Source organism: Poecilia formosa, unplaced genomic scaffold (assembly GCF_000485575.1).
Source record: "Poecilia formosa unplaced genomic scaffold, Poecilia_formosa-5.1.2 Scaffold552, whole genome shotgun sequence".
In the NCBI taxonomy this organism is placed as follows: domain Eukaryota; kingdom Metazoa; phylum Chordata; class Actinopteri; order Cyprinodontiformes; family Poeciliidae; genus Poecilia; species Poecilia formosa.
Window position 1 is genome coordinate 248971 of NW_006800491.1, and position 15353 is coordinate 264323.

A 15353-nucleotide genomic window follows, 5' to 3' on the forward strand; every position below is an offset into this window, starting at 1 on the left:
GACAGACTGGCGACCTGTCCAGGGTGTACCCCGCCTCTCGCCCGGAACGTTAGCTGGAGATAGGCACCAGCACCTCCCAACCCCACTAGGGACAAGGATGCACAGAAAATGGATGGATGGAGACTCAAACTGTGCTGAATGTGACACTAAAAATCTATGCTTAGCTGCGAAGCGCTAAAGTAGCATAGCTGACATAAACATTAGCTCCTGCTAACAGAAACTGAGGAGGGGAGAGTATCAAAATACCAGACATATAAAATATAATCTGAAATTATTTATTACTCCATGTCGGAGTAATTATAAATTGGAGAGCAAAGCCTGCAGCTTCTACTTACTAAAGAGGACAGACCAACAGGACGCTGGGTTTGCCTGGCTATTTTTTCCGGCCAGCAAACCATTCCACCACCTAGTTGTCGTTTTTCAGACCACTTAGTCTCCTGTACTGCTCAAAAATGCACAATATGTCTATAAATAATTTTAGGATATTATAAGGAAGTGGGGCTGCACAGTGGCACAGTTGGTAGAGTTGTTGCCTTGCAGCAAGAAGGCTCTGGGTTCAATTCCCAGCCTGGGGTCTCTCTGCATGGAGTTTGCATGTTCTCCCTGTGCATGCATGGGTTCTCTCCAGGTACTCCGGTTTCCTCCCACAGTCCAAAAACATGACTGTCAGGTTAATTGGCCTCTCCAAATTCTGTGTGTGTGCATGGTTGTTTGTCCTGTCAGTCTCTGTGTTTCCCTGCAACAGACTGGTGACCTGTCCAGGGTGACATCACCCAGAACATTAGCTGGAGATAGGCACCAGCACCCCTCCCAACCCCACCAAAGGACAAGGGTGTGTAGAAAATGATTGGATATAAGGAAGTGCTGAGATATACCATTTTCCACACAAATCTTTTTACACACACAGAGATGTTTTGAAACTATTTTCACTCCATATTTATGTGTCTGGGAGAGTTGGACATAGCTTGTGTGCTCATATAGTGTGTGTGCATAAGTGTGTGAAATGCACCAAGCGNAAGAAGAAAACAGGCTTGGATCAGCAGATTAACTCAAACCTGCTGATTAAAAATAATCAACAGGTTTGATTATTTTTAAGGTGATCAAGGTGTGTATGCAATCACACGTATATAAGTAGCTGCGCAAAGGTGAGACGCGTAATTGTGGAGCCCTTTGGTTCTGATGGAGAACATCGCCAACAGAAGGATTCAGAGAGAGCGATTGATCAGAGATCATATTGATCTGATGGGAAATGATGATGGTGGTTTATGAGCGTTTAGATTAATCCAGACTGATCATCCTGGATCTCTGAGCAAAATTTGAAGAAGGAGCCGTCCGGTACCGGTACCGGTCCAGCTGCTGTCATCCTTCAGTCCAGCCGCCTGCTTTGTGAATGCGCCTTATGGACATAAAGCATCTTTATTCTGTAAATGTACAACTTATACACATGATTCTACTATTTAGAATAAACGTCCACATTCCCACTCAAAGACTCTCTGACACGCTGTTTGTCTTTAAATCCTGGCTGAACGTGCTGCTGTTCAAACAGGCATTTCCACGATCTCTTTATTTATTTATTTATTTTTTTATTTGTTCTTTTTTTTCTTTAAAATTTATTTTTATTTTGTGAAATGACATTATGTACCCTCAAAGCACATTTTAAAATATTCATTTTAAAATGTGAGCTATAGATTACAGTTATCTGGGTGGGTTTTTATGAGCTTTTTGGTGAGGTAGTCATTCATTGTATTTCCCCTGATGCTTTTTATATAATATTGTATGAATTCCTATGGATGGCTTCAGGAAACCAACCTTGTCTCGCTTCCTGCTTTAGAGTGTAGGTGGTTATCTTACTCTCCATGTATTCACAGCCTGTGCTCTTGCCTTATCAGCAGTCTGAAGCTTGCATGCTCAATCGTCTGATTTGTCAAGGGTGACTCCAAAAGATTCTGATAGGCACTCCACAAATCACCCAGTTGATCTAAAATATCGACCAGCCACCAAAAGTCATTACACACAATAATGGTGGGCAGGACCTTGAAGATGTGACTTAATTAGGTTTCAAATGGTTTCAAAAATGCCTTCAAATCTTCTCCCCTAGAGAATAAAGTGCTCCTGGCTTTTTCTCAATGATTACAGGTGTAGAAAACGAGGCACACAGACACTGAAAATGCCACTACTCTAATGAAAAGTGATAGTAACGCCACAGTAATCAGAGAAGAATATATATTATTTATCTGCACTTCTGCTGTTATTTAGTGTTGTGCAACATCAGGTTTGGTTTGGTTATGAACAACTATTAATAAGTGCTAAAGGCAGTTATTTACAAAACCTGTAAATTAGATAAAAAAATACCAAGTCAAGGTGATTATCAGGAAATATTAGCCAAATAGTTTTCAGTTATTGTTTTTCTGAATACCTAAATGATGACGTGTGGTATTAAATAACAGATGCAGTTAATTTTGAAACTGATGCTCTCAGACAGCAGGCCCTGGCACATATATCATGTTGCCTGTCCCAGAAACTATGACTGAAAATGTGCCTATTTGGTTAAACTGCAATATTTACAGAAATTTTGTTAATGTGCACCCTCTTCACCTTAAACAAAAATATACAGAATAAAGACAGACAACTTCTTTATGAAGTATAAAAAATTGCTAACAGAAATACCTTGGCTTCTAGTTAAAATATTTCACTCAAACAAGGCCAGTAATGGTCAACTAAACTACTACTAAACCACTTTTGAAGAATTTTGAATGAGGTCATATTAGCTCAAAAGTCAGGGGTGGGACATATGATGTACTTTCCAGGCCCATAGTTCCATTTTATAGCACAATCAAGTTACTTTACATGCTTATAAAAAACTGCATACATCAAAAATAGCTTAAAAATTTTTGACCTCATAAATTGAAGCTTTAAATTGGCCATGACCTATTTGAGATGCTACTTCTCTTTAAGCGCTATGTTTACACATTCTGCTTTGCTTGCATTTCTCGTTGTAAATACCTGATTATATAGTGACTATCTTAGCATTAGCATTAAGTCAAGTCAAGTTCATTGGCAAAGCAACTTTAAGCAACTCAGTTGAAAGTGCTTTATAAAATAAAAACCTCATACAGTCATCAATTATGTAGCAAGCAATGAACACTACATTTTGTCAAATATCAAAACCATTAAGCAAATACACATGAAATATGTTGATCAATGATTCACTTACTAATCAAAAGCAACTCTGAACAGGTGTGTTTAAGTCCTCATTTAAAAAAACTCAGTGTTTCGGATGTTTTGTAGTTTTATGGAAGGTTGTTCCAGACTTGTGCTGCAAAGAATAGGTACCTATTGACACACACAAATCTCTGTTCTTTATGCAAGATTAGAACCAATTGAGTACTGAACTGGAGATTAATACCCAGCTCTGCAGTCGTTTCAGTAATATGTCATAGTCAGTAATGTCAACTGCTGCACTAAGGTCCAACACCACTGTGGTTCATCCGGTCTGTATTTATGTGGATGTCATTGAACACTTTGACTAGGACAATCTTAGCTACAGCAGAGATGCAAATTGGAGGAGTAGATTTAGAGTGGCTGCTGTGTTGTCTGTGAAGGAATGCGCTGTAATAGTATCTGTTTTGCTAAGTGAGTCAACAAATGAAAGAAATGATCAGACAGGACATCAGTTGCAGAGACCTTGGAAATATTCACACCCTTGCTGATAATCAAATCCAGTATGTGGCCTCAATACTGTGTTTCCTGCTTATCAAGTTGAGTCAGGCCAAAGTTTTCAAGTGTATCATACAGTTTATTTGGCACTTCTGTCTTCAGGTTTCTCAGCATGGTTAATGAAGCACCTAACAGGCAAAACCTCACTAAAGTAATTGAAAAATGTTCCACATATTTTTGGGTTTTGTACAAAGTTAGTGTCAGAGCTTGTTTATGCTCTTTTACCTTGATTTCCAAATATATTACCCTACTTTAAAGGTTACCTTAAAGGTACACTGACTTGCTACAGACGAGGCTTGAGACAATATCACCCAATATAATAATTTTATTTACTACATAAATGCATGTTTTAATCCATATAAAAATAATAATTTTAGACCATCGCTCAAAGATGGTTTTAAATTAGCCTGTAAAGATAGACAATTTACATGCCCAGCTATGGGACTGCAGTGCTGGACAAGGGTAGAGACCTAAACAAAGTGAACTTAATGTCGTGTTCAAGAAACCAGTCTGACATGATTCGGGCTTCATGACATGGGCGCAAATCATCTTCTGATGCTGGAGGTAGCAAACAAGACAGCAAAACAGAAAAAAACAGAAAAAGGACCACCACCAGGAAAGTCCTCCACCAACACCAATATCTGGCTGTTTCCTGTCTAAGAGAAAAGAAATTAAGAAAACTACAACACAAGACGCAATTTACCATATTTTCCGCACTATAAGGCATACCGGATTATAAAGCACACCTTCAATGAATAGCCTATTTTAAAACTTTTTTCATATATAAGGCGCACCGCATTATAAGGCGCATAGAATAGACGCTACAGTTAGGGTTGCCACCCGTCCCGTATTGAACCTAAACGGGACGCGATTTGTTCTGTTCTCTACAAATATGGTGTTAAAGAAATGGTCCCCTAGTACTTTATATTGTAGGGTGTCCCAGTCATTGTTTCACTCACTGTGTTGGTGTTGCGATATTGTGCCCAACTGCTTTCTGGGTAACACAGACCAACCGACCGCAGTCTCTGTCTCTCTTCCCCCGCCCCGGCTTTAAATGTATAGGGTCTGGTCCCTTGGTAACCCCAGTCGAAGCACCCCGGATGAATGTCTTAAAGCCACTTTGTTGACATAAAGAATGTCAACAAAACAGTCCGACTCCGGTCGGCAAGGAGAGCCTTCCGCGACTGGGCCGGGGCGTGGCCCGACGATGGTCACCTTTTTCCGTTCGCGCACAGCATGTTTGTGGAGAACGTGGTGCTAAATGACCTGCAGACGACCTGATTATCAGGTCGGTAAACTTTATTAACAAACCAGCGTTCTGACAACTATCCCAGCATGCACCGCGCACTTCTTCTTCTACAGGCGAAAATGAAGTCGGCGACTGTTTACCGTAGTTGCTAGACTTGTTGTGGCTCAATATTGGTCCATATATAAGGCGCACTGGATTATAAGGCGCAATGTCGTCTTTTGAGGAAATTGAAGGTTTTTATGTGCGCCTTATAGTGTGGAAAATACGGTACATAAAAAGATTAACCCAAATTAAAGAAATTAAATCACAATAAAATATATATATATATATATATATAGGTCTCAGTCTAAACTTCAATAAATGGCTAAGCAGTGTGCATTTAATAACGGTGCATGTCCGCTTTAGCCTCATGGTAAGGGCATTTGTCAGAGGTCTATAATACAGTATTTGGTATGATCTTAAAGTGGACGCTCTTAGCTTTCATTTAAGTTAGGTTTTGAGCCTCTCTGATCAATACAGAAGTCACTAGACCTTGTTAAGCCAAAAATAACACACAGGTAAAGTGATTTTTTAATCATTCAATCAATCAAATTTTATTTGTATAGCACATTTCAGCAGCAAGGCATTTCAAAGTGCTTTACGTAATTAAAAAAAAAAATAAAAAATAGCATGTGACATTGAATAAACAGGAAGAAAGAGAAGAAAAGAAAAGAAAAGAAAAAGATAAAAACATACTTTTGTTATGGAATTTAAGTGCCTGTCATCGCCGGACTCCGCCGTCTGTTTAACACGGGTATTATCCAGGCCCTGTCGCCTAACAGGACAAGGTCTCCAACCTTGCAGCACCAGGATCTGTCCACCTATCACGCAAATTTTTGCACTAGGACTTCGTCGTCCTACACGGATATTTGGGAACTATTTTTACCTGTTAGAGTCTAGAATTTACATGGTTTTTCTGTGTGTGCAATGACCCTCAATCACTCGCCACTTTTACATATACATGTAGTTTTACGGGTGTGGGGTCAGTTGGATCCCATTTGTAAACACAAGGGTTAAAACCCAAATCAAAAACTCAGAGCCTGGCCCTTATTCTCCATCATAAGCAAGTAAATGTAGCTCACAGAAAAAGGCCAGGAAATAGACGAAACCTATCTTTCTATTGTTAATGCAAAATATTATGCACTTTTCATCTCTTCTCATCTGACAAGCTGAAATATTAGCAATATTGCTGCAAATTTTTCCACAATAAATGTTACAAACTTTATACCTTGTGAAAAACTAAATTGAAGAAGCTGGCAAGTAACCAATGCTTACAGTTGTAAAAAGTTTTGCTATATTAAGTCTAAAAATGCAAATCCCAGTGAATCAATTGCATTTTTTCTTTTTCAAACTGAGTAGTCTTGATTAAATGTTAGTGATTCACTCAATAAACTGATTTAGGAAATTATTTTGAGGCTTAAAACAATAAAACAACGGTTTTGATAATAAGGTCGTACAATGCTGGAGCCAGTTGTTTGTATAATAAATTATTAAATATGAACAGATCCGCAATAGTATTTAAATTCTGGGAAAGGAAGGGCATTGAGCAGGGGGAAGCGGCGCACGAAAAAATTATGATCCCTGGGGGGGCATGACAGAAAATAATTGAGGAACACTACCCTATAGCCACCTCTGTCCAAAACAACTTTCCCTTTTCTTTTGCCACATCTGAGTCATCTTCTGTTTCTCATCTTATAGATGAGTACATTTTACACATTTGCAATCAAAGCTTCTCTTAAATGACTGTACTTCACATCACTTCCCAATTATTAATATCATTGTTGAATATTAAGTCATTATTTACAATTGTAGCATTCTATTCTGCAGATTCCATAATCTGACTGCTTACAATTGTAACTCGTCAATTATATAACCCATACAGCTTAGATCAACTTTTCATCATTATAGCTTTTCCATGTTTACAACTTCTTTTGATTAGTGTGGAGAATTATCCTTTCTCCAGGCTAAGTTCTTGATGTATTAGGTTGAAGAAAAGTCAATGAGTTAAATTCCATCTACCAAAATACTGCTGGTCCATTTCTCATGCTAACTTTAGGAGCTAGCAGAACAAAATGGCATAAAGCAACAGTATGTAGTTCTCTTTGATAGCCTCTATCTAAGCTACACTCTGAAGAGGGTGTTCCCTAGTGTGTCATTTCCTTTAATCTTAGTTTTGAGGGTGTTTCTTAACATATCATTTCCTTTAGCTGGAGCTTTTCAACTAGCTACAAGAGATAGAAGAAAAACACATAATTGTTTATTCCCAACATTAGACATAGAATGAAGAAGATTAAAGCATTTTTCATAAGACAAAACAGCTTAGCGTCTTCATGGTTTGTACTAAAGTCTTATCCTGTTGGATTTGATCTTTCCTTGTATTACTAGTTTGGGTTGACTTCTAAAAGCGTAACAAAAAACTGGTTCTACAAACTAACCTTTGTCTAAAAGGGCCTAAAGACAACTGTCCCTGTTAAATCTAGCAGTTTTATCATTTATCATAATTGCAAACAAATTTAGATGACTAACAATATGCTGCCTCTACTTCCGTAACTTCACTCTGTCACTGTTAAGCCTGAATTTAGTTACCAACTAAAATCATAAAACCTTTAAGTTATACTAAACACATCAAACCTGGCCTTGTTTCCTCAAATATTTATTTCTTACACTTGTCCCCACTCTGGGGTTGCGTCATCCTAAAACCAAATCTCTCCATATCCTTACAAGACACTTATATTTGAGTGTCTTATAAGGAAGATTATACAGGTATAATCTTTATTCCTTTCTTAAAGGCTATACATTTAAGAAATTAATAATCTCAATGAATGTTAAAATGATTACTTTCTACAATAATCTGAAAAGGAGAAAACTTTCTTATTATTCGTAGAGTAGGATGAGTAAATATTCTTTAATTTTAATACGAGGAGAATATTTTAACACAACCACACCTGAAGTTCCCCTTTTATTGATTTTACAATGTCCTACTTATTTTCACTCAAGATTTTCACACAAAGAAAATAGCTGAATACTTACTCATTAACTACATTGAAATATTATCTTACTGTTAGTTATTTTAATAAAGAGAAGGGACCTGTTGAATCTCAGGTATCTTGGCACACACTGATCTCCTTCAGATTATATTCCTCTTTTAAGCAAACTTAAGCAGATAGAAAGAATGTAGAGCTATGGACTCTATAATAACATTCTTTCCAAGCAAATTCTATGTTTTTCTAAAGACAATCTGAATGTCCCTTAATGCAGAGGGTTCTGTAGGACTAATGTAGCCAGATTAATTTGTAGGATTGAAATAGAATATGTAAGCTTTTTTTTCTGTGGTCAATAAGACCATTAACATTCTTTCTCACACATCATGTGTCTCCTTACAGAAAACAAAGATCTCTACATACGATAAGATGTGGGAATTTATGAGCAGTCGGAGGCACTCCGTAATGGTGAAGAATATTGAGGAAGGCATTCACCGTGTACTCACTTCTGACTATGCATTTCTCATGGAGTCTACAACCATCGAGTTTGTAACCCAGCGCAACTGCAACCTCACACAGATTGGAGGCCTTATTGACTCCAAAGCATATGGGGTTGGAACACCAATGGGTATGTATATCAAAAGTACACTGCATGTTTTGGTGAGGTAAAATGTAAGCTCTTGTGTTTTTTTCTTGTTACTTGTTTAAGTAATTTATTGGATATAAACCACATTACTATCAAAGCACTGTCATTCTTCTGGGAGATATTAGAATAAGTTAAACAAACATGAGAGAATTTTCATCTTCTTGGAATTAACTTACCCAAAAATTTTGTGAAGTTATTTTGACCACAACTATTGCCCTCTAAATGTGAGAATTAAATCAGATATGCAGAGGTGAAATGTGCCCCCTTTTCCTGTCCTTTGGTTCCAGAATTCTGTCCATCAAAATGAAAATCCTCCCATGTTTATTATACTTTTTCTAATGTCTTCCAGTAGAAGTACCCCAGAAATCATTTTCAAATTGGGATGGATTAATATCTTGGTTTTATTGAAGGGGAAAAACACAGTTAGGTGCAAAATTAAGAATGAGCTTTCTCTGCATTTAAGAATATTACCTTGCAGTCCAGCTTAGACCACTAGCCTGTCTGTGTTTACCAATCTACTCAGCAGGATGGAAAGTTATGAGAGGCACAAATATGAAAGGCATTTCAATAACAACCACACCTTCAAATAAAAAAATACAGACACAATTATCCATCTCAGATTACTCAATGCTAGACGTCCTACTAAAGTCATGGCAGGATACCACTAAACTATGCAAATTAGGTTAGGATTAATACACAAATACATTGGATGTCTACTGGGACAAACTCATGGTGAGAATTTGAATAGAAGAATGTGGTGAGATTTTTTGTGACACCAGCTCAAAAACAAGGAGAGGCTTGTTGGAGACTGTGATACTGCTAAAGCCAATTACTGCCATATTTTTTGAACGTCATAAACATTAACTGACCTCTGGCATCAACAAGACATTTGTACCCACACAACTGCTACTCACTCGATATTTTCTCTTTTTCAGACCATTCTCTGTAAACTCTAGAGATGATTGTGTGTGAAAATCCCAGTAGATCAGCAGTTTTTGAAATACTCAGACTAACCTGTCTGGCACCAACAACCATGCCACGTTCAAAGTCACTTAAACCACCTTTCCTCCTCATTCTGATGCTCAGGTTGAAATGCAGCAGATCATCTTGGCCATGTCTGGATGCTTAAATGAATTGAGTTGCTGCCATGTGATTGGCTGATTCGACATTCGCGTTAATGAGCAGTTGGACAGGTATACCTAATAAAGTGGCCAGGGAATGTATATCTAGGAGATCTGACTCTGGACCATTGGGATCCACATGATAAACACATGACTTTACAAGTAGTTAGGGGCCAGTGAAAAAAAGCACTAACCAAAGAGTGGTTAAAGACTGAGCCAGATTGCATTGATGACTGGATTGACACATAATATATTCATAATGGAAAAACTGTCCTATTCAAATAGATATTTTATTCATTTTGGAGTAAATGAATTAAATATGTAAGACCTGACTATGTAATTACATCTGTGATGAAGACTGATCTTTGATTTTAGTCATTTATCCAATTTGTCCCATTCTTTCTCAACACACTCAGGTTTTTGACTTTTCAAAACCATGCATCACCTCCTCCTCTTCCCTTTCTTCCCCCCATTTAATTTAATTTCTTCAAAAAAATAAAACAAAATTAGAAAAACAAATTATGTATTGGAGATATGTTTTGCATTGTTTGTGTATTTTTCCAAATAAAGTGAAAAAAGTTATTAGAGGGCTTACACTAAATGTCGCTGCCAATCAAAGCGTGAATGCATTTGGCAATTGTATTGTACTTACCCAGCATACGCACATCAGAAAAGTGGCAGTGGCTCGGTGTGATAAAACTGAGCCACTGCTATTTTCTGCTAATGAGCCGAAAATAGCCTCCGTTTTTGATGAGGGTGGAGAGCTGGTAGTTAAGTGCCATCATTTAGATCATGAGATCTCGAATTATTCAGCTTTTGTACCTTCTCAAGCTAATTTTCTTGTGTTGTGAAAAGCGTGGAAATGGATTTGAGTTTGACGGGTGGCTTGTTACTACTATCGTTAGCATCGCAGGTACCCTAAAACGCTTTGAATACTCCGTCTGTCATGTTGGGTTTAATGTTCTTTGCCCACATGCAGAAACACTCACAGAGAGACTGGTGTAAAAATTCAAAGGGTTTATTTTTCTTATTCACAAAAAAACTCAGAACAGGTTAGTTGGACTTGGGCTTCAATAAAGGGTTCCGGGTTCAGCCACTCACTGAGCGAGAGAGATATGGTGAGTTCAGGATCAGAGAATCAACTCAGTTGAACTGGTTCTGAAGCTCTTACTTGTGGGACTCGGGGTCCGAACGGAGGAGGAGGAAGGCCAGGCACCAGGAGGTGGGTATGTCCAAAGGCGACAGCTGGGCGGATGGGCAGAGAGTCGGAGGGCGGACAGGTTATGCTTAGACTGCACAGAGAAGTAATGGAGCTGACTGCCAAATGAGGACTGCACCGGTAAGTAACAGGGAAGGTGATAGTGAGGCTCGGGCTCCCAGTTAGAACTCTCACAGCGCCTCTGGAGGATTCCTTCCAAAGAAGGGATGGCTCGAGTTCTCCTGAAGGCTTCCTGGAAAAAGGATCACAAAGGAAGTTTAGATCTCCAAACTACTCGAATTTCAACAAGTGTACTCAGCGAAACAACTCTTGAGGGCTCAGTGTACCAGTTCAGGCAAACACTCTGGCGAAGATGTGCTGGCAGTCAGCTGCTCATATACTCCACCAGGAGATGACAATTCCCCACAGGTGCGTCTGGTTAGGACCTGCCGGCACACCCTCCAGGAACCAGCTGTCATCAGGCGCCCTCTGGTGGATGATCTGAAAAAGAACCCACCAGCCTGGTAACTAACACCGCCAAAGGGATCGTTGTGTTTAAGTTGGCTGTTCAAATTTGATGTGTTAAAGGTTTGCTGTTTTTCTTTCAACTTTCTTTCAACATTTGTTAAACAAAGCCAGAGTACTGTCTTCCTCTAATCCTCTAGTAAAAAAATCTGTAGTTCCAAACTACAGTCATTATGGTCTCTGTTTACTGCTGGGCTGCATTCATATGGTGTTGGACCTTTCCAGTTTGGGATTTTTTTTCTGACCTTCTGTTTATATTTATGTTGTTTGTGAACATCCTTGGGTAATTGATACATTGTTTTATAACCACTATAAAAATTACGACAAATGTTTTCTGTTCTAAGGGAATTTTAAAACGACTTATTTCCAGTAAGAAAGTTTGTTTTCTCCAATTACAGCGGCACCATTTGAACTCCATGCAGGTTTCATGCAGGAGTGGGAGAGCTTGGCTAAAATAAACAAAATACCCACACCACCGAACACGTTATCTCTGCTATACATTATATTGTTATGAAACATACACCCCTATTGTGTTCAATATATGCTTACATAAACTCTTCTGTCTGAAATCCAGTTTAAAATATACCGTATTTTTCGGACTATAAGCCTCTATTTTTTTCCCAAGTTTTGAACTTTGCGGCTTATAGCTCGGTGCGGCTTTTCTGTGGATTTTTCTTCAACCGCCAGGGGGCTCTTTAGCAGGAAGTGAATCATTGGAAGTCAGAATTGGAAATCAAAGAAGAATGTGCTAATTTTTATTTAAAACAAACACATGCTAGCAGCAGGCACGACGGAGAAATGTTTTCAAACTCATAACCCCTCCTCATGGAAACTATATGAAGACGTTCATATGATGCCACTTTTAAGTTGAGGGCTATCGATCTGGCAGTACAGGAGGGAAATAGAGCTGCTGCACGTAAGCTCGGCGTGAATGAATCCATGGTTCGGCGCTGGAGACGCAGGGCTGCATCCTTAATAGCAGATTTATTAAGGACGCTGCCCTCCAGCTTATAGCCCGGTGCGACTTATATATGTACGTTTCTAGTTTTCTTAAAAAAACTTTGTGGGTACGGCTTATAGTGTGGTCCGCTCTATAGTCTGAAAATATGGTAGAAAATGCTACATGTATTTTTTATTTTATTTAGAAAAAGGAACATTGGACATTCCTGGATGGAGGGATTTCTGTTTGGATTTTGCTAGGAATACGTTGAAGGAATATGGTGCATGGCTCATGGTGGCCAACTCCATCAAATGACCAGATAGTAGTAATCTGTATGTCTCTTATATTTAATTCTGAGTAAGGTTTTGAAGTCTTGTAGTGACTGTAGTGCCACAGTCACATATTCTTTAAACAATTGCTCACTGTGGGGGATATATGATATCCAGTATGAACTTCCAGATGAATGAGGAAAATGTCCTTGAGGAGTGTGAATGTTGGAGAGGTCATTTGCAGCTGCTTGTGTATTCTCTGTTGGTCAGCCACAAAAGGTAATTTGAGTGACTGTTTAGCTGTGTGGGAAAACATTGGAGGGAGGCAATATTTGCTTTGGGTGATTGCATTTCTTGACTGATGCTGTCCCTTCTGAGGTTTTCTGCTGTGTGTGCATGAGAACGTATGTAAGTATTAGACTACGGTATGGAAGCCTTTGGAAAATTTTCATATTTCTTTCATTGTTTATTGTGGTTATTTGTATTCATTCAACTCATACCTGTTTCACTAGAAGAAAAAAAGATTGAAACGTAAAAGGAATGAAAATCTGAAAAGGAAGTGTTTTCGTATGGCAGCATGTGCATAGCAGGTTGTATTGAACTGCATTTGCATCACCACTCCCTTGTGTCGTCAGAATGAGGTATTTGAATAGATTTCCCACCCTTTTAGTATTCTTTGCCATATGTGCACCAACGTACTGTATAGCAACCTGTTCAGCAAATATCACAGTGACCCAAGCAGAGTAGACATCAGCCAACATTAGTACCTGGACACCATTAAAACCAAGTGTCCAGTTCTTACTCTAAGTTAGAGCTCATTCAAATAATGTGTTCACAGCATTAAGCTTCTATTGGGAAGATAATATTTAGATTTATGAAGTGATTTGGTAAACCACAGATGGACTGTTTGAAAAAGCAAAACAACAGAAGAAATATTTTTACAGTCATTACTAAATATTGACAAACCTTTGTCCTCATTATATGAGAATAAATCAGACTAAACTTTTCCTTTTCATTCACTTCAGTAAGGATTCTTGATGCCTAACCCCAGGAATCATTTGGCAAAGGGCACAGAGTATAAAGGTTTTGTCCTGTGTGCTTCTGTGATGCCCTGCTATTGTTTGTCTTCAAAACCTTTGAAGACAAACACATAGGGACAGATAAGATTAACCAGTTCACCTATCAGTCATGTTTTTAAACCGTGGGAGGAAGATGGAGTACCTGACAAGAACCCAAAGAGAGAACTTGAAAAACAGTGGGCTGTGCAGACCCTCTAAAATGATACCTTTGTTAAATTGTAAAATAATGAGGGAATTATTTTAGATGAGTAAAGTTCAAAATGGAGAACCCAAAATTTCAGCCAGAACACAATAGTAAAACACTAGTAAAACACTGAATGGTTTAGAACACCTCAGTTGGATGGTGGTGACTGATCCAGAGCACAAACTCTGGTAGCACGGGGCACAGAGTATAAAGGTCGCCACTTTATACTCCAAGTATACTTTGTAGTCTTATCCAAGGGTCAGACAAGAATCAGGAGTCAGGGCACATAAACAGGTAAGGCACGTGAAGGCAATCTCAGGTTGAGAGATCCACGGACGAGGCAGAAAGCAGGAGTCGAGAGGCAGAAACAGGGGCATGTCTAGATAACAGAAGCCAGTGGAGTATCCGACCGGGCAAGGAAAGACAGGGAAATCCAAAAGACAAAACATAGTCATGAACATGGTCAGGCAAAGAAGGAAATGCTGGATATCTACTCATTTGTGGGCTTTAAAACACCTGGAACCGTCTGCTTGCCAGAGAGCTAAATATAACTACAGGAGAACAGGTAGATGACTTGAGCATGATTTCACTGCAGCACAGCAGCATGCAGGTGGACCAGATGAGCTTGATTGCAGAGGTGAGAGCTTAGTAGGATAGCAGAGTAGACAGATGGGCTAGAATCATAACAAGATTATAATTCAGAAGTTTCCATCAGCTTCCTAAGACTTAAGTAAAACTGTCTTTTAAACTATAACGCTTTGGTGAAACAGATTGAGTATCTTATTGGTAGCTTCTCTCTATAGTTGGTTGGACATTTTGGTCAATTCCTCCTGACACAACTGATGTATGTATGTGTGATTCAGGTTTGTAGACCTCACACATATTTTCAGCTTTGCCCATAAAGGCATCTCAATCGGGGCTTTATATTGTCCCATTTGAAATGTTGACTCTGTTGTCCTTAAGTCACTTTGTCAATAATTTGGCAGTTATTGTCTGTTTGAAATATTTTAGAGTTGAGATGTTTTTTTCAGGTTTGCAAGTTTCTCAATCACATTGGTCATTATGAAACACAAATTTTATTTTCTGTATTCAAGTGTAGTTTCAGTTAACACATCCCCCTACCCCCAGTCATTATGAGATGTTCTATTATTTCACAATAGAAAATGATTGGTTCTGCGATTGCAGGTATCACTTTTTTGTGACCTTTTGTGACCTAATATGAGACAAATAATCTGAAAAATATTAAGCTGCTCTGCCTTTGGCTTATGGAATTCCTGTCATCTACACAAATACACTGCGGTACATCCCCAAGCCAGTCGGAGGGTATGAGGGGGAAGTAACAAATGACCAGGGAATGAAGAGGCAAACCCAGGAGGATATAGTTAATGTTTTATTTAAAGCAAAA

At 38.6% G+C, this 15353-nt stretch overlaps 1 pseudogene; it reads left to right on the forward strand.

The window, feature by feature from the left end:
- The window catches only part of LOC103129515 (glutamate receptor ionotropic, kainate 2-like), a 293278-nt pseudogene that overhangs the window by 248953 nt on the left and 28972 nt on the right, over positions 1-15353 (forward strand).